Source organism: Camelus bactrianus, chromosome 14 (genome assembly GCF_048773025.1).
Source record: "Camelus bactrianus isolate YW-2024 breed Bactrian camel chromosome 14, ASM4877302v1, whole genome shotgun sequence".
Classification (NCBI taxonomy): domain Eukaryota; kingdom Metazoa; phylum Chordata; class Mammalia; order Artiodactyla; family Camelidae; genus Camelus; species Camelus bactrianus.
The window spans coordinates 61302045-61325687 of NC_133552.1; the positions used below are offsets into that span (position 1 = coordinate 61302045).

At 39.0% G+C, this 23643-nt stretch overlaps 1 protein-coding gene across 2 annotated transcripts in view; it reads left to right on the forward strand.

Annotated features, from left to right (window-relative positions):
- Positions 1-23643, forward strand: part of UBAC2 (UBA domain containing 2) — a 146726-nt gene that overhangs the window by 46379 nt on the left and 76704 nt on the right. The gene's annotated exons all lie outside the window — the stretch shown is intronic.

Here is a 23643-nt window from a genome sequence, read left to right on the forward strand (position 1 = left end):
ATAAACCATGGGCAAGAACTTGGTCATGTGGCCACACTCAGTCATATTTGAAGCTGGGAAAGTATCCCTAGGGAGGCAGCCAAATGCCTGGAGATAAAGGGGAATGAGTTCTAGGGGGACCTGCTAGCAGTCACCTTTGAAGAGCAATAGCTGTAACACACAAACTTGTTTAGCAAGATGGATTTACAGGCCCTGCAATCAGCGTATAAAACACTGAAGAGAGAACATCAGGTCTTCCCCTTTAGCCTAAAAAAAATCAACTGTGGGGGCACTGAATGGCGGGTTGTTGTTTGGCAGTCACTTGTTTGGAAAAGCCAAGGGAAGTGTGTGAAATGGCATCATGGCGTGACTGCCAGTTAACACTGGTGTGCTCGTAGATGCGGTGGGTGGTATTACAGGGCCGCAGGCACGGCTCTGGTGGTCCCAGTCGGCATCAGGAGGGGAGGGGATGCAGGCCTGCCACGTGAGGAACAGCTGACAGGGCAGGCAGTGTTGGTCCTGGAGAGAAGATGGGGCCGGAGGACAGTCTTCAGCTGTCGAAAGGGGCTGTTGTACGGAAGAGGTGTTAAAAATTAGGGGGCGGGGGAGGGGACGCACTGCCAAGGGTGAAGTAAGATTACGGAGAGATGCTACAAGATGTTATTGGGCTTGGTAAGGAGTAGCTCTGAGGCACTCTCTGTCTGGAAAAGTGATTCCCTTGGGAGGTGCTGAATTGCAGATGCTGAAGATACTCAAGCAGGGGCTGGGAAAGCCCAGGGCAGGCATGTCCAGGAAATCCACATATGGGCTACGTGGCAGGAACGAAATCCCTGTGAAAGCCCTTGAAACTCAGAGCATCTCTGATTCTGTGCTCTTCTTGGATTCGCTGGTCAGCTTAGAAAACTAGAGACATCAGTAGGAGTCCAGCAGAGGGAGTGTTTCCCAGGAAGGTCTGTGCAGCCCAGAAACAGTACAGTGAACTTGTTCTCCTGTTCTCTAAATAACAAAGACATAAGTGTCCATCGATGGATGAATGGAGAAAGACAATGTGGTGTGTGTGTACATACACATAGAATGGAATATTTATTCAGCCATAAAAAAATGAAGGAAATTCTGTCATTTACAACAGCATGAACAGACCTTGAAGGTATTATGCTAAGTGACGTAAGTTATACAAAGACAAATACTGTATGATCTCAGTGATATGTGGAATCTTAAAACAGAACAAAATGAGCTCTTAGATACAGAGAACAGATAGGTGGTTGCTGGAGGTGGTGGGGGGGGTGGGGGGTGGCAAAATGGGTGGAGGGGGTCAAAAGGTACAAACTTCCAGTTATAAAAATAAATAATTCCTGGGGATGTAATGTGCAGCATAGTGACTGTAGTTAATAATAATACTGTATTGCATATTTGAAAGTTACTTAAAGTTTGATCTTAAAAGTTCTCATCACAAGAAAAAAGTTTTGCAACGATGTGTGGCGATAGACGTTAACTAGACTTACTGTGGTGATCATTTTGCCATATCCACAAATACTGAATCATTTGCATGTTGTACGCCTGCAATTAATATGTTTTATGTCAATTATATATAATAAAAACAAAATAAGGAGGACATAATTGACTGCAATATAGTTATTAAAGTGGTGAAGTTATATGTAGAATTACTAAACTGGTGAAATTATTTGTAAAATGAAGAAATTTTTAAAATATATGATCTAAATGATTGATTTTGCCTTCTTATGAGTGAAGAGTATTTTTAAATTTTTGAAGTATATACTTCCAGAAAATACTTTGTAAATAATTATCAAATTAAGGGCAAAAAGACAAGACCTAAGTAATGAGCTGGTAGGGTGACATCTTTGAAACATTTGTAAAATAAAATATCCAAAATAACTTACATTTTTCACATATTACTAGTAATTCTTACAGAACTTTAATATGAACTGTTTAAGCTTCCACTTTAAGGATGTTTCTTCGTTTCTGAAGGAGCACATCAGCAGTTCTGTTGGCTTTGCCTGCAATCACACAATAAACCACTAGATGGCAGCATTAGGCAGAGCTTGATAAAAGCTGTAACTTCTGAACGTTACAGTGGAGCTCATATGGTGAAATAGTTTTGTAATCAAATAAATGAAGGTGTTATAGTTTGCAGACATCTTGAGCAATTTGGATACCCTGTGACTATTTTTACAGCATATATACTATAGTTAGAATTTAAAACTGATATTGTGGATATGTTTATTTTTTTCCTAAATGACATGGCAAATTATTTCAAACACCATTAGTATAACAATTGTGAAAATTCTGTGATTAAAAACATAAGAATAAGGTTAGGTTCTGATTATGAGTGGACTCAGTACAGCACAATTCTAAAATCACTATGCAAGGTGAGGCAACACCCTGCTTGGCCCTAATAGTAACCTTAAGTAAAAAAAAAAAAATACCATTCTCTGGGCTAACCAAAGAGAATTATAAGCAGAGATTTTTTTTTTAACTAAAAAAATTTGTTTATTGACTGAAAGATTCTTTAAATTCTGCAACGCTTTGCAATTTTCAAGTTTCACACACATGATTTCATATAATCCCATAATAACCCTTTTTTTTCCTTACACTATATTGCCCCTCCCCCCTACATCTCCCCACTGGTAACCACTTCTCTATATCTGTGAGTCTGCTTCTTTTTTGTTTTGTTCATGAGTTTCTTGTTGTTGTTTTTTTTTTTTTTTTGAGGTGATTGGTATTTGAGTTTCTTGTATTTTTTAGATTTCACATATAAATGATATCATTCAGTATTTATCTTTCTCTGTCTGACTTATTTCACTTAACGTAATGCCCTCCAAGTCCATCCATGTTGTTATAAATGGCAAAATTTCACATTTTTTATGGCTGAGTAGTATTCCATTGTAGACATATACCATATCTTGTTTATCCATTCATCTGTTGATGGACACTTAAGCTGCTTCCACATCTTGGCAATTGTAAATAACACTGCTGTGAACACTGGGATGCATGTATCTTTTTGAATTAGTGTTTTTATTTCTTTCGGATATATACCCAGAGTGGAATTGTGGTGGTTCTATTTTTAATTTTTTGAAAAACCTCCATACTGTTTTCCACAGTGATCAGCAGAGATTTTTGTCAAAGGAATATAGTAAATTGTTTTATGTTTTGTGTTTCTGAAGTCTTATATGAGGCTCAAGTTGTATTTTCACTAAAATGCACATGTATATAAACGTTATTAAGAAAATAATTGGAGGGGGAGGGTATAGCTCAGTGATAGAGTATGTGCTTAGCATGCACTTTACAAGGTTCTGGGTTCAATGCCTGGTACCCCCCATTAAAAAAAATAAATAAATAAACCTAATTACCTCCTCTTCAAGGAAAAAAATTTAAAAAAAAAGAAAACAATTGGAATTTAGCAGAGATGATAATATAATGCCATGTCATAGTCATCTGCTTTTGTCCTCCCAAATAATGTACCTTAGCTGATTCTTGGGCACAGATGGGGTGGTAGATTTTAATACCTACTTCTAGCATTTCTTTATGAATATCCAAGGTTGTAGGTGTTATAGTTATCAACAGCAGGTAGAATAGTCTCAAAACCCATAAACTGAGGAAGTAGGAGATAAATACTCGAGACACACTCTTGTACTCAAGACACACTCTAGTACTGAAGACACACAGTTATATAGAAATTGAATGTAGATAGTGTGGGCACACATGTGAGTTCTAAGGAAGGATAAAAATAAGGAACAGGAAGCTGAGCTGGGCTGTGATTTCTACTATACTGTCTGTTACTTTTAATAACTTAGAAAATATACTAATGTTTTATGTAAATTATTTTTTGAAAAGTCAGTTTTAGTTGTTTTTTAGGAAAAGAAGGAAGAATTTCCACAGCAAACAAAAGAATATATTGACATTCCCTTATATCAGGTAACGACTTAGTAAATGTTTGGGTGTGCATGTAAACATGAGTGAATGAAGGAGGAACTTCTACCTCATGTTTTACAAGAGAAATTAACTTCCTCTGATTTCCTCATCCCTTCATTCAATAAATATATTGGGAACCTGATTTGTGGTGGACACTGTTCTGGGCTCTGAGGATTCCGCAGTCTTCAAAACAGACGTAGTCTTTCTCATTCACTTTACATTATAATAAGGGATGGAAGGCAGTCAACAAGGTAGAAGAATGTGTGATGTGTCAGGTGATGATATACTCTGTATAAAAATAAGTCAGCCAACCAGCCAGCGGGGAACGGAATACCAGGGTGTAGGTAGGACTGCAGTTTCAAACAGAGTGGTCAGCATGGTCAGGAAAGGCCTCAGTGAGCAGGTGACATTTGAAGGAGACCTGGACAAGTCCAGGAGTGAGCGCTGTGGCAATCTGGGGGGAGCGTATTCCCGGCGTCAGGAGGTGTGGGTGCCAAGGCCTTCAGGTGGAGGCCGGACTCAAGCAGCTGTGCAGCTGGAGCAGAGTGAGCCGGGCGGGGAGTAGCAGGACACGAAGCCAGGGGGTAAGAGGTCAGCAGGCCTGCCAGCCTTTGTGCCAACTTGAGCGTTTACTCCGAGGGCAGTGGGGAGCCATTGCTGATGAAGGCACATTGATCTGTGCCTTTTATCATTATTATTATTCCTTTTAAAAAATGTGTAATCGTTTTGCACATTTACACGTTGTTCTATTATTTCTAGTTCTCATATTATCAAATTCTCCCTTACGGCAGTCTCTTGCCTCTTGTGGTTTGTGACGTTTTTTGCTGTGAACTCATTTTCCGTGGATTTTGTTTGCTGTTGGAGCTGCCATGTGCCCTAGCTCATGAAAGTATTTCTACAGGGGGACTTGGTGTTTACCCCCTCTGGGTCCGCTGAGGTTTTTGTTGCCCTGGACTAGCTTTTATGTTGTTTTCTTCTTTTAGAGTTTCCATGCCAATCAGGTGGGGTAAATCTAGACCACAAATTTAGCTATGATGTTGGCCTTGGATTTTGATTATTTGTCAGGATTGTTTATTGTTTTCTTTCCCAAGGCCCTTGATGTAAGCTGAATGTCTTCACTGCTTCAGCAGACTGAGTGGAATATTTTTCGTTTTTCTCTGTAATTTCTAGATTTGATTTGCTAATATTTTGTTGAGAATTTTTTTGTCTATATTCATGTGTGATGTTGGTCTGTAATTTTTTTTTTCTTGTAATATCTTTGTCTGGTTTTGGTGTGAAGGTAATGCTGGTCTGATAAAATTGGTCGGGACGTGTTGCCTTCTATCCATTTTCTTGAAGTGTTTGTGTAGAATTAGTATCATTTTTCCCCTGAATACTTGGTAGATTTTGCCAGTGAAGTCATCTGGCCTGGAGTTTTCTTTTTTGGTAGTTTTTTTTTTCCTATTTCTCTATAAATTTAGTTTCTTTTATATTAACAACTATAAAGAACTATGCAAATATTTATATACACAAAGATGTTATACACACATGGACGTTTATGGCAGCTTTACTTATAATTACAAAAATTTGGAAGCAACCAAGATGTCTTTGAGTAGGTTAATGGACAAATTGTGGTACATCCAGACAATGGTATATTAGTTAGACTAACAAGAAATTAACTATCAAGTCACAAGAAGATGTGGAGGAACCTTAATGCATATCACTAAGTGAAAAAAGCAATCTGAAAAGGCTACATAGTGTATTATTCCAAGTATATAGCATTTTGGAAAAGACAAAGCTATGGAAATAGTAAAAAGATGAGTCGTTGTCAGGGGTGAAGGGGGAAGGAGGAATGAATAGGCAGAGCACAGAGGATTCTTAAGTCAGTGAAAATACTCTGTATGAGACCATAGTGGTGGATACATGTTATACATTTGTCCAAGCCCATAGAATAGATACAGGAGTGACCCGTAATGTAAATTATGGACCGAAACGATAATTATGTGTCAGTGTAGGTCGTCAGTTGTGACAAATGATGATGGAGAAGCTATGCATGTATGGGGGATCTCTGTGCTTTCCATTCAGTTTTGCTGTGAACCTAAAACTGCTCTAGAAAGAATAGTCTTTACAAGAAAAAGAAAGTTTCCATGATTTTTCTCTACTCTCTTTTCAGTGTCATAGATTTTTGCTCCTATCATTATTTCCTCTCTTCTGCTTTGAAATTAATTTGATCCTCTATCTACTTTCTTAGAGTGGATGCCCAGACCACTGACTTGAGACCTAGCTTTTCTAATGTAAGTGTTCAGTGCTGTGCATTTCTCTTTAAGCACTGCTTTAGCTGCATCTCATAAGTTTCATGTTATAGTTTACTTTTATTCATTAAGAATATTTTCTAACGTCCTCTGTGACTTCCCTTTTGATTCATGGATTATTCAGTAGTGTTTTTAATTTCCAGGATTTCCCAAATCTGAATGGAGTACTTTCTCCACAAGTATTTTTTCATAGTGAGTCTGCGTATGGCAAAGCTCTAAGTCCTTGTATACATGAAGATATTTTTTCGTTTGCTATCACTTTAAAATAATCTGGATGGATAAAAATTCTAGGTTGAAGTTCTTTTTCATCAATATTTGAATGATATTACTGTACTGTCTTATTGAATCCCCTGTGTTTTTTGAGATATCTGAGATTGATCTTGTTCCTTTGTCATTTGTTTATTCTTTGTCTTTGGAAGTTTTTAGAATTTTCCCTTTTCTTTCTTAAGTATCACCATAACGTGTCTATGTATAGGGTATCTTTATCTACCCTGTATGGCTAAGGGACCTTTACTTGAAATATCTGTGCATTCTTTAAGTGGCTTATTATCTCTTTAAACATGTTCTTTCCATCTCTTCTGTCCATTCAGCCTCTTGTGCTGACTTCTAGGAAAATGCCTTGGTTTATTTTTCTAGCTTGGTAATTTGTTCTTCAGCTGTATTTATCCTGTGTCTTATGTTTTTCATACTTAATATTTCCACATAGTCTGATTTCATATTTTTAATATTTGCTCTTGTCTCTTATATCCGAATAGATATTAATACATATCATAACTTGAGGTTCACCTGTTCTAAAAATTCTGCTGTTGTTAGTAATATTGTTCAGTGTGTTCTTTCTCTTTCGTTGTGATTGTGTTCTCAGGATGTGTAGTTATTTTGGCCTCTGAACTCATGTTCCCCTGAGGCATGTTCAACTACTTTGACAGTGTCAGAGCAGACAGGTGGGGGGATGAGTGCCCCAGGATAGAGAGTCCGCAGTCACCACAGAACCCATTTGTTACCCACCCCTGTTTGCTGAAGTTCCACCAGGCGTGCAGGCTGGCTGGGGATTCACCTTCAAACTCTGAGGAATAAACAATATTGAGAAGAAGCAACTTGTCTGGGGTGAGGGAGGGAGGACGTAGAGGAAGAAGTAGGTGAGGGGTGCTGTCTGTTGTCACCAGGACCAACCTTGCAGTCATGCTGCTGACAAAGGGAGTGGACACGTCTGCTTTCAATGCTTGGTGACAGCCTGTGATGAGGTGCCTCGGAGCGATGCTGCTTTGACCTCCTCTGGTTGTGCGCTCGGTGGGCTGTGTCAGTCAGGGAGCTCACACATTCCTCTTCCCAAATTGTTCCTGAATGATTTTGATTACCTCCCTTTCATTTTCTTGGTTTTCTCTTTCTGAAAACTCCTGTTATCTGGGTGTTCAGTCTCTTGGACAGGTCTAGTTTTAATTTTTTTTCTCTCTTTTCTTCCTTTTTGTATTTTTGTTCTCCTTGCTCGGAAATGTTTTGAGCTCTGTCTTCAAACTCTAATTATTTTAAAATAAACTTCTATTGAATTATGACATGTACATGGACAAGTGTATATATCCTAAGTTTGGATTTCATTGAAGTTTTACAAAGTGACAGCCTTCCGAACACTATCCAGATGAAGAAATAGAACCCCACCTGCACCCTAAAGGACCCAGTTTTGCTGCCTCCCAGTCACTACTTCCTCCCCAAAGTCCATCCTGACTTTTAACCCTGGCTTAATTTTGTGTGGTTTTGAACTCCACATAGATGGAAGCGCAGACTTCAGTATCGAGTGTCGTTCTCTCAATGTCGTGTGTATGTTGCTGCGCGTCGAGGCAGTTCATGCCTTGTTCGTCATTGTGTCGTGCTTTGTTATGTGGGTTACTGCCACTTACTCGTTCTGCTGCCGATGCGCATTGGGATTGTTTCTGGTTTGGGGTGATTGTAAACACTGTCCCTGTGAACATCCTGGAACACGTATGTTGTTACGTATACGTTTCTGTTGAGTGTATACCTAGGAGTTGAAAGCTGCATCGTAAGGTTTAAATGCGTGTGGCTTTAGGAGTTATCACCGGTTTTCCTGTGGGTCGGGGATTTGGGAGGCTTAGCCAGGTGCTCCTGGCTCTAAGTCTCTCATGTGGTTGGAGTCAGAATGCCAGCAAGGACCACAGTCATCTGAAAGCCTGACTCAACTGGAAGACCCTCTTCCAAAATGGCTCACTCACATGGCATTGGCAGGAAGCCTCAGTTCCTCACCATGAAGCCACTTGAGTGTCTGTGTGACCTGAGAGCTCACTTCCCCCAGAACAGGTGATCCCAGAGAGTGAGCAGTCCTTCAATTTTAGTCACTCTGGTGGTGTGTAGTGATATATCATTGTGGTTTTAGTGTGTATTTCCTGATGACTAATGGCATTAAGTACCTTTTCATCTATTGAGTACCTTTGAAATATTTTTGCTATCTAGTTTTAATATCCAGTTGTTCTTTTTTATTTTCTGAATATTAATTTTTGCTGGCATCCTGTTTTTGTTTCATGGATGCAGTCTTTTTTCTTATGTCTTTCATGATATTAAAGATAATCCTTCCCCCATCTCAAGGTTTTCACGCCTACATGGTTTCTCTTTCTTCTGAATTCCTTTTTCCCTCCTTATTTTCTGCTTCTGATGTTAGGGGCTTTCCTTAAATATCTCTGAGCCTTTGCCTATCTGTTTATATTTTAAAGCCAGCTTCTAAAAAAGCTGATTGAAGAAATGAATTGTGTGCGAAGGACTGAGTGACCCTCATGAACTTCATGCTGGGGCCCCTCATTGACGTGTTCTGCTGTGAACTCGAAGTATCAGGATCAATAAATATGTGCCTCGTCCCCGTTGTGAACTGTCAGATTCCCCAGGGCCTACTCTCCAGTCTGCTACCTGTAGGGTATCAGTCTGGGAGTCTTAATATTTAGTATCAAAACTTTGATTTAGTATCTGAAGTTTGATTTCTGGTATTGTATTTGCACTCTCAAACATGCATAGGGGTCCCCCAGTCCCAAGACCCTCCTTGGTACAATTTCTAGATAATAACCCCCCAGCCGTCTGCTGGGATGGGAAGGGACAGTCAGCAGGTGGCAGAGTGCTGGGAGGGGATCAATGCTCTGACTGCCTTTCAGCAGTTCTGGAAAAACGTTGTCTGCTGATCCTTTGGGAAACTTGAGTGTTAATCGGTTTGCATCTCAGATGTCACCATTGCTGGCTTAGTATTTAGTTTTCTCAGGTTTGCCAAGTTAGTTAGCACTCTACTCTTTTCCAACTTAGAAAAAATTTTAGGATCGTCAACTCTTCTTTATCTCTGTGAGTTTATGCTTTTAAAAAATCTTATAATGCCATTCTTACGAGATTTGAGGAGAGAACAAGGAGGTAAGTACATGTGCTAAATCCACCATCTTTAACTGGCAGTATTGTTTTTGAAAAGTGTATGTGTTTTAAGAATGCTTAGAAATGTGAAAGCAAATCATTTTCTCTCCATTGATTATATCCAGTTACCTCTACAAGCATTCAAAAATTTCATTAAGGTTGTTGTACATTATAATATCCTCCAATAGTATCCTTTACTCAAAATAAAATAGACTTTGTAATCATGCACTATATTATCCTACTTCTTTGAGCCTATTTCTTAGGTCTCTTAGTATTTCAATTTTGTCTCATCCCAATTCTCACCCAATCCCAGCAACTGTGAGCATCTCTTCAAGGCTCTTCTCTCTTTCTTTGCAAATTGTGTTTCAGGCATCTATACACTGTTCATTATAATCTGCAGGAGTGGTGGTGGTGAAGGGAGCAAGGAGGGCCATGCTCCATTTCAGGATCTGTCTTCAGGAATTTAATGTTCTTATAATTTCTGCAAATACCCAATTTCCAGCGGGAGAAATTCCCTGCTAGTCTCATAAAGGGATCTTTCCTGCTGTTCTTGACGCTCAGATTGTATGTTTGACATAGATCTAATTCTGCCTCTCGGCATTTCTAGAACTGGGCACAGCAGATTCGGGAGGCTAAGAAACAAGTATTATGGTGCTACTGTAATTATTTGGTGGACTAACTTGGTTATTTAGACCTGTTTAAAAGAATCGGCCATAGATATTTAATACAATTCTCTTAATTTTGTAGCTCTAAATGAGACTTTCATTTGGGCTGCCAAGTGTTATTGTAGTAACAGAGCTGGTGCCAAGAGCTAGTGTTAACTTTTAATCTCAGAAGTGCTGAGGGGTTGGGCTCTCTAGAACCAAGGGCCAATTGGAAAGCAGCAGCACACCTATAATCATCTGTGGTCATCTTGCATATCAGCCGTTGGACTAGTTTAAGGGAAGTGGGTATTGTGGGCAAAGTTAACAATAAGTGACAGTTAGCTTTCTAAATTTCTTGTCCCACTGGTTTAAACTTGGGCTGAATATTCATCACATAAATAATCATCACAGCTTAAATAATGATTAATGCCTTTACTTTAAAAGTCAAGTGATTTTTCTCAAAGATAGAGCCATCAGGGCCTCCAGATTTGAAGTGATCACATCAATGCGTTTAGATTAATAGATTAGATGAGTTAAACTAATAGATATTTTAATCTCCTTTGATTCCTATTCAAATACAATACTTCATAAAATTGGTATGTTTGTATCTATTTTATTGGTAAGAAAACTGATTCTCAGAGAGTCTTAAGAAACCTGCCCAGGGGGTTGACAGAGTTGGAATTCTGACCTAGATTATTCCACTCTAAAAACAGAGTGCCTCCCGATCAAGATAAAGCAACAGAGGTTGACAGACAGGCTGCTGTTTCATCGTGTTTATCAGTCTGCAGAGTTTTATGTTTCTGAATATTGGTCACAGCAAATGTTTAGACTTTCTTTCCTTAATGAGTCACTCTTTGTAAACTTTGCTGTTGTATAGCTGCAGCCTTTGGATCGTGAGCTCTGTTCTCCACCCCCCCCCCCCATTCCTTTTCCTACAAGCCTCCCTTTCTCCTCCTTCCACCTCTCTTATCCTTTAACTTCTTCCCACCCTGCTTTGTTTATCCTCAGTCCTCCTCCCCTCCCAACAGTACCTCCTGGAGACCTGCCAGAGCTTTTAGTAAGTAGGTACTTAAATGTGATTGCAAAAAGCATCGCAGTTTCAATGACTAATGAAAGAAGAGTTTCTCAGAATTTTTATTTGGGATGAGAGGTGTGAGATAATAAATAATCTCAACTCCAGGGCTTCAGGAAAAGCTTAAAGGTCACTTCTTGAAGAAGCTTTCTTTAACCATTCTGACCCTCAGATTAAGGTCACAGTCTCTTATGATATGCTTCCTTAGAACATTTCTCATGACGCTTGTCATCATAGAAATTAAGTAATTGTGTAATAAATGGTTTAATATGTGTCCATCAGCATATAATTTTTTGCAAAGAGGAGACCATGCCAGTCTTACCTCCTGATCATGCCTCAGTTAGCCTAGTGGCTCCCACATAATGGGCACCTGTGTGGGATGGATGGTTGGATGAGTGGATAGAGTAGATAAATGAATGAAAAGTCATGGGTCTTTTGATTCCATTTAATCTCCTTTTGTTTGGGCTGTTGCAGTGGCCTCCCAGCTGTTCTCCTGTCATCATCTCAGAGCTGTCATCTGTACTGCCCCCCCCCGTAATTGTATCTCCAAAGGAGATGTTATCTTATTCCTTTACACTTTCATAAACCTGTGACTTCCTCCTGCCATTTTACAGAGTTTATCTTGTTAGTGAGGCACCTCAGAGTTGAGTTCCCATCAACTTTTCCAGCCTTGTTTTCTTTCATTACCCCCTTGTGTTCTACAATGATTACCACCATCTCTTACTCCTATGTCATTTCACACCTCTGAATTAATTAACTGATGTATTTATTAGTAAATCAGATGATTTGATTATAACATCTTTTCTCCCTTTTGCTTGACAAATTCTGTTTATCCTTCAAGGCTCACCTTGGATACTCTGCTCTGCAAAACCCTACCCCAGCCAGAAATAATCACTCCTTCCTTTGTGCTCACAGATGACTTTCTGCTTACAGATTACATATAACATTTATTACTTGGTTTTGTAATTATTTACTTAATTGACCCTTCTTTCAACTTCGTGCTTCTAAAAGCAAACTCTTACTTTCTTTTATTAAAGCTCCCTCAGCATGGAGCATCTGGGAGACAGCATGAAGTAACGAGAAGAGTGTTCTTTAATACCAAAGAGACCTGGCTGTGATTGAAATTTTGATCTGCCTCGTGCTAGTTTACTTTGATTTTTCTTATGTCCTGATGCTCTTTCCTTTCTTTTCTTTGCCTTTTTTTTTTTTTTTTTTTGGTAAGTCACCTCAAATCTGTTACTCATAATAAAAATGTAAAAACTGAATTTCAAATTTGAGTTCAATGATATGTTTAAAGGATTGAAATGTTACAGATTTATAAAATCATTTTGAGGATCTTACCTAAAGAAAAATATATAGTCCATTCATTCTTATATTCTCAGAATGTCTCTTTTCTTAACCCCAAAGTTCTCAAACTTACCATCAGTTTAGTATCTGGGTGTCTAATGCTGTGTGTCTGACGTCATCCATCAGGAATCAGTGAGCACACACCATACACACACCAGGCACTCTGCGTACACGCTGGTGTCACTTCAATTCTCTGTACAGTGGAAACTATTATCTCCTTTGAGGAAGCAGGCTCAGAAACCTTGAGCGGTTTCTGTAAAGTAGTCAAAGAAAAACTCATGATGCTGTTAGAAGATACATAGGAGAGAAAGCGGCTTCTGTTATTTCACTTGTACATTTGACGTTGTCTAAGGAATGATCAGAAAACAAGATTGCTACTCAGTGTGATGAAGGCATTAGTAATGTTTGAAGCTCAGTGTCTTCCAAATCAAATAAAGTGGCCTGAATAACCAGTTTCTTACCCTTGGAGACTGCTGGTTAATTGTGAAAGAAGTCTCCGGTTTTTCACACTGCAGGGATTTCAGTGACAGTTTCAGTAGCCTGAGCATCTTTCCAGGGAACAGATTTAATGTATCCTGTTTGAAAGAACCTGAAAGCTGTCCTTAGATGGTATGTAAAGCCAACATGATCAATGATTTTATGTTTGAATGTGAAGGGCAGTGATACAGTTGACCTAAACCAGAATTTTCTCAACCTCGGTTGGCACCTTTGGCTGCATGGGTCTTTGCTGTGTGTCCCGTGCACTGTAGGATATTGAGTAACATCCCTGGCCTCTGCCCACTAGATGTTTGTAGCAGTCCCCCTCCCCTCCCCCGCCAGTCAACTAAAAACATCTCTAAATAGTGCCGGATGACATTTGGGATGCAAAATGACCCCCGATGGAGGGCCAGTGACCTACACCAAGCTTTTGCAGAGCTTACCACCCATGTTTTGAAATCTCATAACATGCATGGTACCGGGTGGTAAATAGAGACTTGAAAAGAGTTGCCCACACCCTTGAAGTGCTCATGACCTATTAAGCTTTGCTGAGATCTTTTGACTAGTTAGAATATTTCTAGTAGTTGACTGAAATAGCTTTGGTTGAGGCTATTAGTAAAAATTTGTTTCAAAGAAGTTTAACATCTGTTTTCATTTCTGCTTTTATAAGTTGCTTTGCTACTCAATTCCTTTATTTAAGCTGTCTTCCTCTTAGGACTTAAAATATTTGAGTATATGTCAAAATTTACAGTTTGATAGGAAATATGTTTTGTTCAAGCAAATAAAATGTTAATAACTTTAAATTAGGATAGGATGGTGACAAGTTTAATGTTGTTAAGTCAGGCTGGAAGACAGCAGAGCAGATAATGGTGAAGGAACTCGAAGTCTGGTTCTATTCAAGATTCACTTCCTGTTCTTGTTTATCATTGGAAAGTTGCACCTTATGAGAGATTTTAGACTCAGATCATTGTATTATTCTAAGAAAAAAATTTCAAAATGCCTAACCACGTCTTGGTAACCATAGCAAAATACACAACGCACAAAAATAATCTCATACCTACCTTAGGGTTGAATTTTTTTGTATATGATATGTGTTGAGTTCTGAATTATCTAATTTGCTTCTATTGTCTGAGGTCAAAGGAAAAAAGGCTTTCTCAATTACAAGACACAGGTGTGCCTGTTAGTTGCAGTAATAGAATCAACTGTGGCTTATTTAGCAGAAAGGGGGTTTATTATTAAGGTAGTTCAGAGAATATTTGGAAGGGCAAGGATCCAGTCTTGGATGCAACAAAACCGTAATTGATACTGAAATTTACCCTCTCCCATAAACTGATATTATTTGCTTACTTAATGTTTAGTGTTGGCTGATAGGACGTAAGGCCCATGAGGCAACTTGGTCTGTATTGTTTTCAGGTCTCATCTTGGTGCCTAGAACAGTACCTAGCTCATAATAGGACTTGAATGAATATTTTTTGTATAAATAAATGACTAGACAAAGGATATGTTTATTAATAACAACATCAACATGGAGAAAAATACAGTAGCGTTATGAAATGTTAATATACATTCTATTGGGATATTTTTTTGGCAGCAAAACTTACTCTTTAGTAATCTTGACAAATACATATTGAATGACTATTTTTGACTGTTTTGTACCATAGAGACCTGTTTTACATATGTCCCTAATTTGAATGACCAGCCATAGCAGTCTTGCAAGAGCAGATGTTGATATGACTGTGTCCTTTGTGAGAAAGCGGAGGTTCTGAGAAGTGATAGAGTGACCAGGGTCATGGCTATTTAAGCGGCAGAGCCTAGATGGAAATTCAGGCCTGTCTAACTCTTAGCACAGACATTTCCCTCTGTGCAACACAACCTTAATGCTATTCTCTTTCTTTCTTTCTCTCTTTCTCTCTTTCTCTCTTCTCTCTCTCTTCTTTCTTTCTTTCTTTCTTTCTTTCTTTCTTTCTTTCTTTCTTTCTTTCTTTCTTTCTCTATTTCTTCCTCTCTTTCTCTTTCTCATAAAAAAAAAATCTACATTGTAAAATGACTATAACTCGATAAAAATATGTAAAAAAAAATCTAGTTATTTATTGCTCACCTGTTCATTATATAAGACAGTAATTTGAGTGCATAAACTCATCAAACTGAGGCTTCCTATATGGATTTTCTGCTACATTGTTGCAATTGTTTATAGAAGTAAATATTAGTCTCTAAAGACAATATTTATGATTATATTCAAATTTCGTTGCTAAGATGAGACTGATGCGCTGCCCAGGGTGCCAAGAGGGCTGATTGTTGCTAAAATGGAAAGTACAAAAATAATCCCATACGGAATGGTATCTGGGAAAGCACTAACCATGTGATACTCCAGTCATTCAGCTGTTAATTTTCATTTTAATTTAGTAGACAGGCAAAACTGCTATTTCTCTTCAGAGCTCCCTAATGCTGCCACTATTTTATATTTTTAAAATTTTTTTTGAAATAATTCAGACTTAGAGAAAACTTACAAGAATAAGACCCTAAACCTAGATGCCCTAATTGTTAACCTCTTTTATGTTTGCTTTAGCATCTTCTCTCTATGTGCATATCATATTTTTTCTGAATCATTTGAGAGCAAATTGTGGATGTCCTATCCCTTTACCCCTGAATATATCTGTATGTATTCCTATAAAGCTGGCAATTGTCCAATTTTGTAGCAAAAAAAGAAAAAAATCTGGTCCATGGGACAACTCAGAATTACATCCTGCATTTAGTTGTTATGTCCCTTTGCTCTTCACTCTGGAACAGTCCTTTGTCTTTTGTGATCTTAAAATTTTGAAGAATATAAGCTAGTTACTTCATAGAAGATGGTACTTATTCTAATAATGTGGTCAAAGTAAAGTTTTTGAAGGAAACATTAGATGAAAATAATTTGTACTTCCCTTGTTTCTCTTGGTACATAACCTGCTAAAGCTTTTTATTATGAAAGATTTCAAATCACACAAGCAGAGAGAGTAATAAAATGAGCTGTATTACCTAGAATTAATAATTAACATTTTTGCTTCCCTTCCTTATTCTATTCCCCTGCAAACTAGGTGTTCTGCAGCAATTTCTAGATATCATAATATTCTGTAACAGCATTTGCTTATATAAACATTACTTTAACCTAACAAAATTATTTATAATTTATTAATATTATATGCTCCCCAAACTATATTCTTATTTCTGCTATATTCTTTTTTTTTCTTTTTACATTTGGTTTTGTGTTTGATTATGACATCTCTTAAGTTTCTCCCTCGTTTTTAATTAGATATTTTTCTTCCCTTTTGGTAGAGTACCCTAATATTTTTTACCATACAGTGAATATGCCTGGATTGCTCATTATTTGTCCAAGGGTCCTCCTGGTATATCTTCACATAAAGCAGAAGTCGGAACACTGAATGCTGTATTTCTTAAACTCCCTTGCATCCAGACTTCTGGGTTTGATTTCAGTTCTGCCAGTCAGAAGAACTTGTATGACACTTGAGTTCATGTGAGATGCCCATCTTGCTGGTCTATTTCTACACACCCAGCAGGCTCTGGAGATTACAGTTCAGACAACTTCCTGACCCCTAGACTGCTGAAATGATGTCATGACGTCCTGATTTTCCAGCATCTTCACAGGCGACCAGCCTAATATGTTGTTCCAGGAGTCTGCTGCTGGAGGCACAGCTTGGATCTGCCCATCTGGGCCTTTCAAACATTTTATAAGCATCTAGTTCTGTATATTAAATCATTTTGTGCCCAAAACAGCTTGAGAGGTTTCTATTATCTGTAAGTGAACCTTGGCTGACAGAACTGGTAATCAAAAGAATGTAACTTTTATCTTTGACTTCAAATGTATGTGTGCAAAGCAACATCCCTAAATCTGAAACATTTAGATTGGAGCTGGGACATGATTTAAAGGAAAGGAATCTGCTCTTTGTGTTAGGAGATCAAGTTACTCGTGGGGTGTTTCGCCTGTGCATGTGTATTTATGAAACCCTGATGATCTTTTCTTGCAGATTTCTGCAAGAAATATAACCTGTTCTTTGCTGATGACTTTGTCAACAAAAGCCATCTCTTAGGACTTCCTGTAGATCTGGTGAGATGACTCTCCCATGTATTCTTAGGAATGAATGTGGTTGCGTGGGTCCCATTCCTGTCTTCCCATGTGACTTGGGTTGTGCAACCAACTGATGAGAAATGGAGACTGGCGGCCGTGTGACCTCCTCCTACCTCTCTCTGTCAATCCCTTGTGAATTTCTGCTTCTACCTCGATGGACCAGCAGTATGGGAAATGTGTTGGATACCACCCTTACCAATTTTTTAAAATTCATTACAGAAAATTTAAAATATACATGAATGCAGAGAGAATAGTGTAACATCTACCGTGCACCCATCACCTTATCAGCATTTTGTTGGACAAACTTCAACTAATTTGACAATTTGGTCCACAGTAAAAAACACTTGTTTTCCCCTTAGCTCTCCCCTGCCTTCAGTTGACCAGTCTCTTCTAGGGTCTTTCTCTCCTCCTGAGATCTTTCCCCCCTCCCAGGAAGGTGGGAGGCCCCATCTCAGGTAGAGCCCTTACTAGATTGTTGGCATTCAAAACAGGGACTGCTTTGAATTACAATATATGATAGATCAATAATATAGTTTGCACTGATTTTTTAAAACCCTAATTCAGGCAGTAACCTCATATATTTTCACTAGGTATTACAAAAAAAAAAAGCAGATGATTCACTACAGGACTTATGGGGAAAATTGTGGAACTCAAGCAACAAGAACACATCAAGATGTTACTTTTTTTAGAGTAGAATTAAAGCCTTTTGCAGCCTCTGTGTAGTTTCATTCTGACACACTTTTTTCTTCTCAAAACCTGCATGGGAAAAGTTATTCTTACAAGATATGGAAACCAAAAATAAACGTTCTCAGATTCCGAGAAAACTGTTCAAAGCCAATAAAAAATTATTTGAGAGCTTGGTTTGGATCCACTGTGGTAGGTACCACGTGAGCAGGTGATGTGGTTCCTGCCCAGGGGTGGCTCGCGGTTCACTGGAGGAGACGTGACGTCTGAAGAGCGCTGTTAACAACGCGAAGCAGCACAGTAAGTGCGCAGGCAGAGAGAGAGGGCAGGTCTTTACCTCTTAGACAGTTCCTCCCTCTGACAACTGCAGTGCTGCAGGGAATTCTCCAGGCTGAACAGCCTGGATACGCATCGTCAGGGAAAAAGTAAATAAATGGACATAGTCACCTGTTGCTTCTTTGTGTCTGGAGAAGAGGGAGGGCTAGTGGCACTCCTCTTACTCTCAACAGAAAACTTTCTTTTTGGAAAAGAAATCTTAACTTAAATGTCATTCCATTTCCAACTTAATATATTTTCTTTGGTTAGTATTTCAATACCAAGCATGTATTAGTTATCTATTACTGCGTAACAAACTATAACACACAATAATAGAACCTCTCCTCCTTCATACTTGAATAGTAGTAATCATATAGTGTCCTCAACTAATATTTGATGACCTGCAGTCAACATAATTTTTTTTTGTTTGGTCGGGTTTTTTTGTTTTTTTTTAATGGGGGGAGGTAATTAGGTTTATTCATTTTATGTTTGGAGGAGGTACTGGGGATTGAACCCAGGACCTTGTGCAAGCTAAGCATACGCTCTAGCGCTTGAGCTATACCCTCCCCCGACATGTGTATTTTGTGCGTTACCTATGTGCGGGGTGCCGTGCTCAGAGCTACCCAGAATAGAAGGAAATGAAAGTCAAGGTCTCTGTCCTGATAGAGCTTATGTTTTAGTTCAGGGCTATAAGAGTAATGCACATGAAGTAACAGACCCTAGGCGTGTGGTGGTTGGCAGAGAGCATACGTATTATTTAGTGCTGTTATTTCATTGATAAGATAACTGAAATCTTGAAAAGCTAAAAGCCTGGACAGAGATGATGTAGCTGATATACCGTCAAACCCGAACCAGGCCAGTGTGTTTTCCCTCTTCCTCTGTTGCAAGATAATGTGTGTCTAAAGTTAAAGCTATGTGGCATAGACTGTATGAAGCCAAGTAAGTTGAAGAGGGAAGATGGGCTGCTTTGAGTAGTCAAGGGAGGATTAGAGGAGGAAGTATGAGTGGAATGTGAGTAAATAAATGGCAGAAGCAGAATAATCAACCAGTGGGAACCCAATATTTGTCATATTCATGGTACAGACGAAACGAGCTAGACGTCTTGAAAGGTACATGTTGGGCAATGGAGGGAAATTCGATTGCAAGGGCTTGAAAGTGTGGGAGAGGAACTTGGACTTGATGTGGTAGACCATGGGGAACTCTTCTCAGTCCTGGAGTTTGAAATGGCACGATGTAAGTGGGATTAAGGAAGACTGTGTGTGTTTGCCGGAGCTGTGTAGTTTGTGCATTTTCTCTTCTTTACACTCTGCGAATTGGTCAGTTTCATTCTAAGTTGGCTAAACACTGTGTTAATCAGAAGACTAGCCAATGTTGTAACCACAAATTAACCCTGAAATCTCAGTGGCTGAATACACAAATGCATTTCTTGTTTGCGCTCCTTGGCCAACACAGGTGGACGGGGGATAGGGGTGGGGAGTTCTCCCTTTACTCATTCGAGGACCCAGGCTGACAGAGGCCTTGCCGTCCAGAACCGCACTGGTCACAGTGGCAGGTGAGAAGAGCAGGATGGAGTATCCCTCACTGTGCTCTAAGGCTTCAGCCTAGAAGTGACATGTATCACTTTTGCCCCCAACCCATTGGCCAGAAGTAGTCATGGGTGCCCCCAAAGGGAAAATTGAGGATATTCAGTGAGCGGTGTCTCTTGTGAGGCTCTCTAGGACCTGGGGCATATAATTCTACTTATTTCTGAGACATAATACGGTGATTCAGAGTGACAGACCTTGCAGCTGGACTGCCAGAATCTAGAGCCTGTCTCCTCACTCACTAGCGGTGTGACTTTGGGCAAGTTACTCAACTTCTCTGGGGCTTAATTTCCTTATCGGTAAAACAAGGACAGTAATGGGACAAGCCTCACAGAATTATAGTGAGGCTTAAGTGAGCATATTCATACGTACACAGTCCTGAGAGCACTGTGCCATGTCCTTGTTAGCAGTTATTTATCATTGTTAGTATTAATCTGCTGGCTTCCAGTGTAGCATCAGAAGGAAGGGTAAAGTTTCTGTCCAGGTGAGGGGACCAGTGGGAAAGAAGTTGAGTTAATTTAGGTGTGTGCGACGCCAGCGTCTGGACGAGGATGCTATATTGGGCAAAAAGAAAAAACAGGCAAGAGTAGGTGGCGGAGGAGGAACCCAAGCAGGGCTCACTGGCCAGATAACATGGCTGGGAGAGGGATGGACAGGTGTGGGTGGCTGAGAGAATAGAGCTTGAGTTTGCAGAGAAATTAGGAGCCCCTGCAGAAATGCAGGTGAACTGAAGTTCTGATGTGGTGTTGGGAGGTGTCCGAGGCCCAGGAGGCCACAGGCAGTGGAGGAAGGGAGCCATCTCTTAATGGACATGTTTCCGTAGGTGGTGACATCCTTGTGCTCCAGGTCAGGCTGCAGGCACGGGGTCAGAGGGTTTGAGTTGAATTCCCGACTCCACCTCTCCATATGTGGCCTGGCACCCCAGCTTCCTCATCGGCAAAATGCAGGCAATAGTTATACCCACCTCTCAAGGGAGTGAGAGTTAAATGAGATAATGCCTGTCAAGTGCTCAAAAAAGCTGCACATAGTAAACGGTCAGTAATTGTTTCTTCTTCACAAACTGAGCTTTTAGTTGAATAGAAATTTGAGGATTGTCTTTTGAGCGATCAGTTCTTCAGAGTTTAATGTAAAACAGACGTCCAGTGACATCCGTTCTCAGGAGTGCAGTTAGTCCTCCCCGGACTCAAAGGAATGGGCCATGTTGTCACCAGATCAGCTTTGTATCTTTTCATTCTTAACTGAATAGTCAGCGAGCAAATGTTTTTAGCTTTGCAAAGAATAACAGATTACAGTGGGCTAAGAGTAACCAAAATGAACCATTTTAAAAGCTAATTTAAGACCAATGCTTCCTCTTTTAAAATTGCCTAGAACTTTTTACTGATTGGTGAGAGTCACTGCCCTGGCCTCTTGAAATATAAAATTATTTTCAAGCAGAACGTGTTTCTGAATCTAGGTTTAAGTTGGCTTCTTGGATAATTTGTTCCATTCTTTAATATGTCTAGTTTAAATCGCAGGGTCTTTGAGGACCCCTGTCTTCAGTTATACAATTACATATTCTCTAGCATATATGTAATTAAACATTTAGGGTGTTTCATTTCATTGAGAAGAACTTCACAGATATTTCAATAGGGCTTCAGTATTTTGTTAGTAATAGTACAAAACAGGTGCTATTCAATTTGATGGGTGCTTGAGAACCTTCTGTGTGCCAGGCTCTATACTTGGTGCTGTGTATATAACCTGCAACATCCTCATCTTCATGGAACTCATAGCCTAGCTGAGCTTATAATCTACCTACTGTTGGTTATTTGTCCTGTTTAAGGGTTGGCTAGTCTGCTGGACTGTAATGAAACAAGCCTTCTAATACTTTTTTCAGGGGCTGTGTGATTTAGTTCTTTTTTTCTGGCTAGGATATGAAGTTAGGATTACATTCCTGAGGCTGCCTCTAATTTACCAAGTGCCTTTTTTGAATGTAAGTTCCTTTATAAAGTGTGGGTGGCACAGTCTGCTCATCCTGTTTCACAGGATTGTGACAAGGAAGACGTTGTATAATGTATGGAATATTTTTGTGAATTACTGCCTTCTTATGTAACTGATGTCATTTGTAAAATCTAACCTTTACTATTCTGTACTATCACTGAGGAGTCTATGTGTTTATACTGACTTAAACTAAATAGCTTTGAGAGTTTTTTTTTTTAATTAACCAAATGATCCTTTTAGAAATAAAAGTAAAATTATGGAAAAGGTAAATAGGGTTAGTGGCCATATAACTATCAGCTTTCCAGACAAGTTTTTCTAGCTTCCTGTTATTTAAAATTATTATTAATCTATCACCTGATTGGTGTAGAAAATACTCACAGGTTGTGATTTTCAAGTAATGGATTATATATAAGGCCACCTCCTTTTTTCTATAACCAAATACAAAAACTATACAGCATTGTCTCTGCTCTCCAAGTTTGACTGTTCCTGAGGGAAATGTACAAGAACTAAACCTAAAACCAACAAATAACACAAGACAGTGGGAGGGTGTGCCAAGGCCACGTGTGAACAATGGCTTCGTGAATGAAATAGGCAGGAAGCACCTTTTGAAGGAGAGCAAGTAGCTGAGTTTGACTAGAGTACAGATTCTTTTTTTGAGAGTAGTTGGAGATAGGTTTAAAGTTTACCTTTTTGGCAGTATGACTACTGATGTTCAGATAAACTCATTTATATAGATTTTTGATATGGTGGAAAGAGGCAGAAAACTAATCAGAAAAAAGCATACGTTATTTCTTTGTCAAATGACATATATTTACTTTCTCATTTGAAGGACGCTAAGAACTGACCGCATTAGCACAGATAGAGCTCTCTGCTGTGAAACAGTATGTTGGCTCATACACATGATAGTCTGTTCTTGAACGTAATCAAAGAACACGTGTGCCTTAAAGATACTCTGACATTCTGGAATCTTTGTTTCTGGTTTTCCTTCAGTAACTTTCAGAATGGTTTCTCTTTTGGGATCCAACTCAAAGGACTACTTAAGTGCCACCCTGCATAAAATTTGGTGGTTTGCCCTTCTTCACATTCACTTGGGAAGGTTTATAGATCAAGTAGAGGAAAGACACTGTTTCCATCCATGTGGTCTTACCCGTCTCCATAAAGTGTTACAAAGACCAGTGCCTATTTTTGTCACTGGCTTTAAGATCAGGTCGCTATTTGTGAAATTTACAAAGTACAAATCTGAAAGTACTCAGTAAGTGGTATCAAATCAACCATTAAGATGAATTTTCTTATAGGATAAAAGTTTAAAATAAGTAAGGTAAGAATTTAAAAGAAACTATTTCCGCCATATAAAGCCTAATGAAAATTTTAAGTATGACTCATGATACAGCATTTCATTTCTTTATGTTCAGTTACCAAAATTGGTATCATTGCTTACATAGATACTGTACTAGGGTAATTTGGGGATTGAATAGAACAGATTTTGAGCTGGCAGGTGGACGATTATACTTGCAGGGCTCATGCTTCTCATACATACTAAGGCATTTATTTGAGCAAATGTATAATGTTGTAAAGAATCCTGGGGACCCTGGAGTTTATGATTTTGCATTTTACTCCCTGTCTTGTTTAGGCAAGCAACAGCTACAGCCCTGCTGCTCATCCTTCTTACCCTTTCTGATAACCCAAACCATTGAAATAATAGATACTGCCAACCTCTGAATAAAAAAGAAATGATCCCTTAGGGACCCAAGAAGAACCAAGCCTATTTTTATTTTTTTTATTCCCAGGAAGAATTTAGCACGTGGACCCTCCTTCCACATACAGCCCTTGT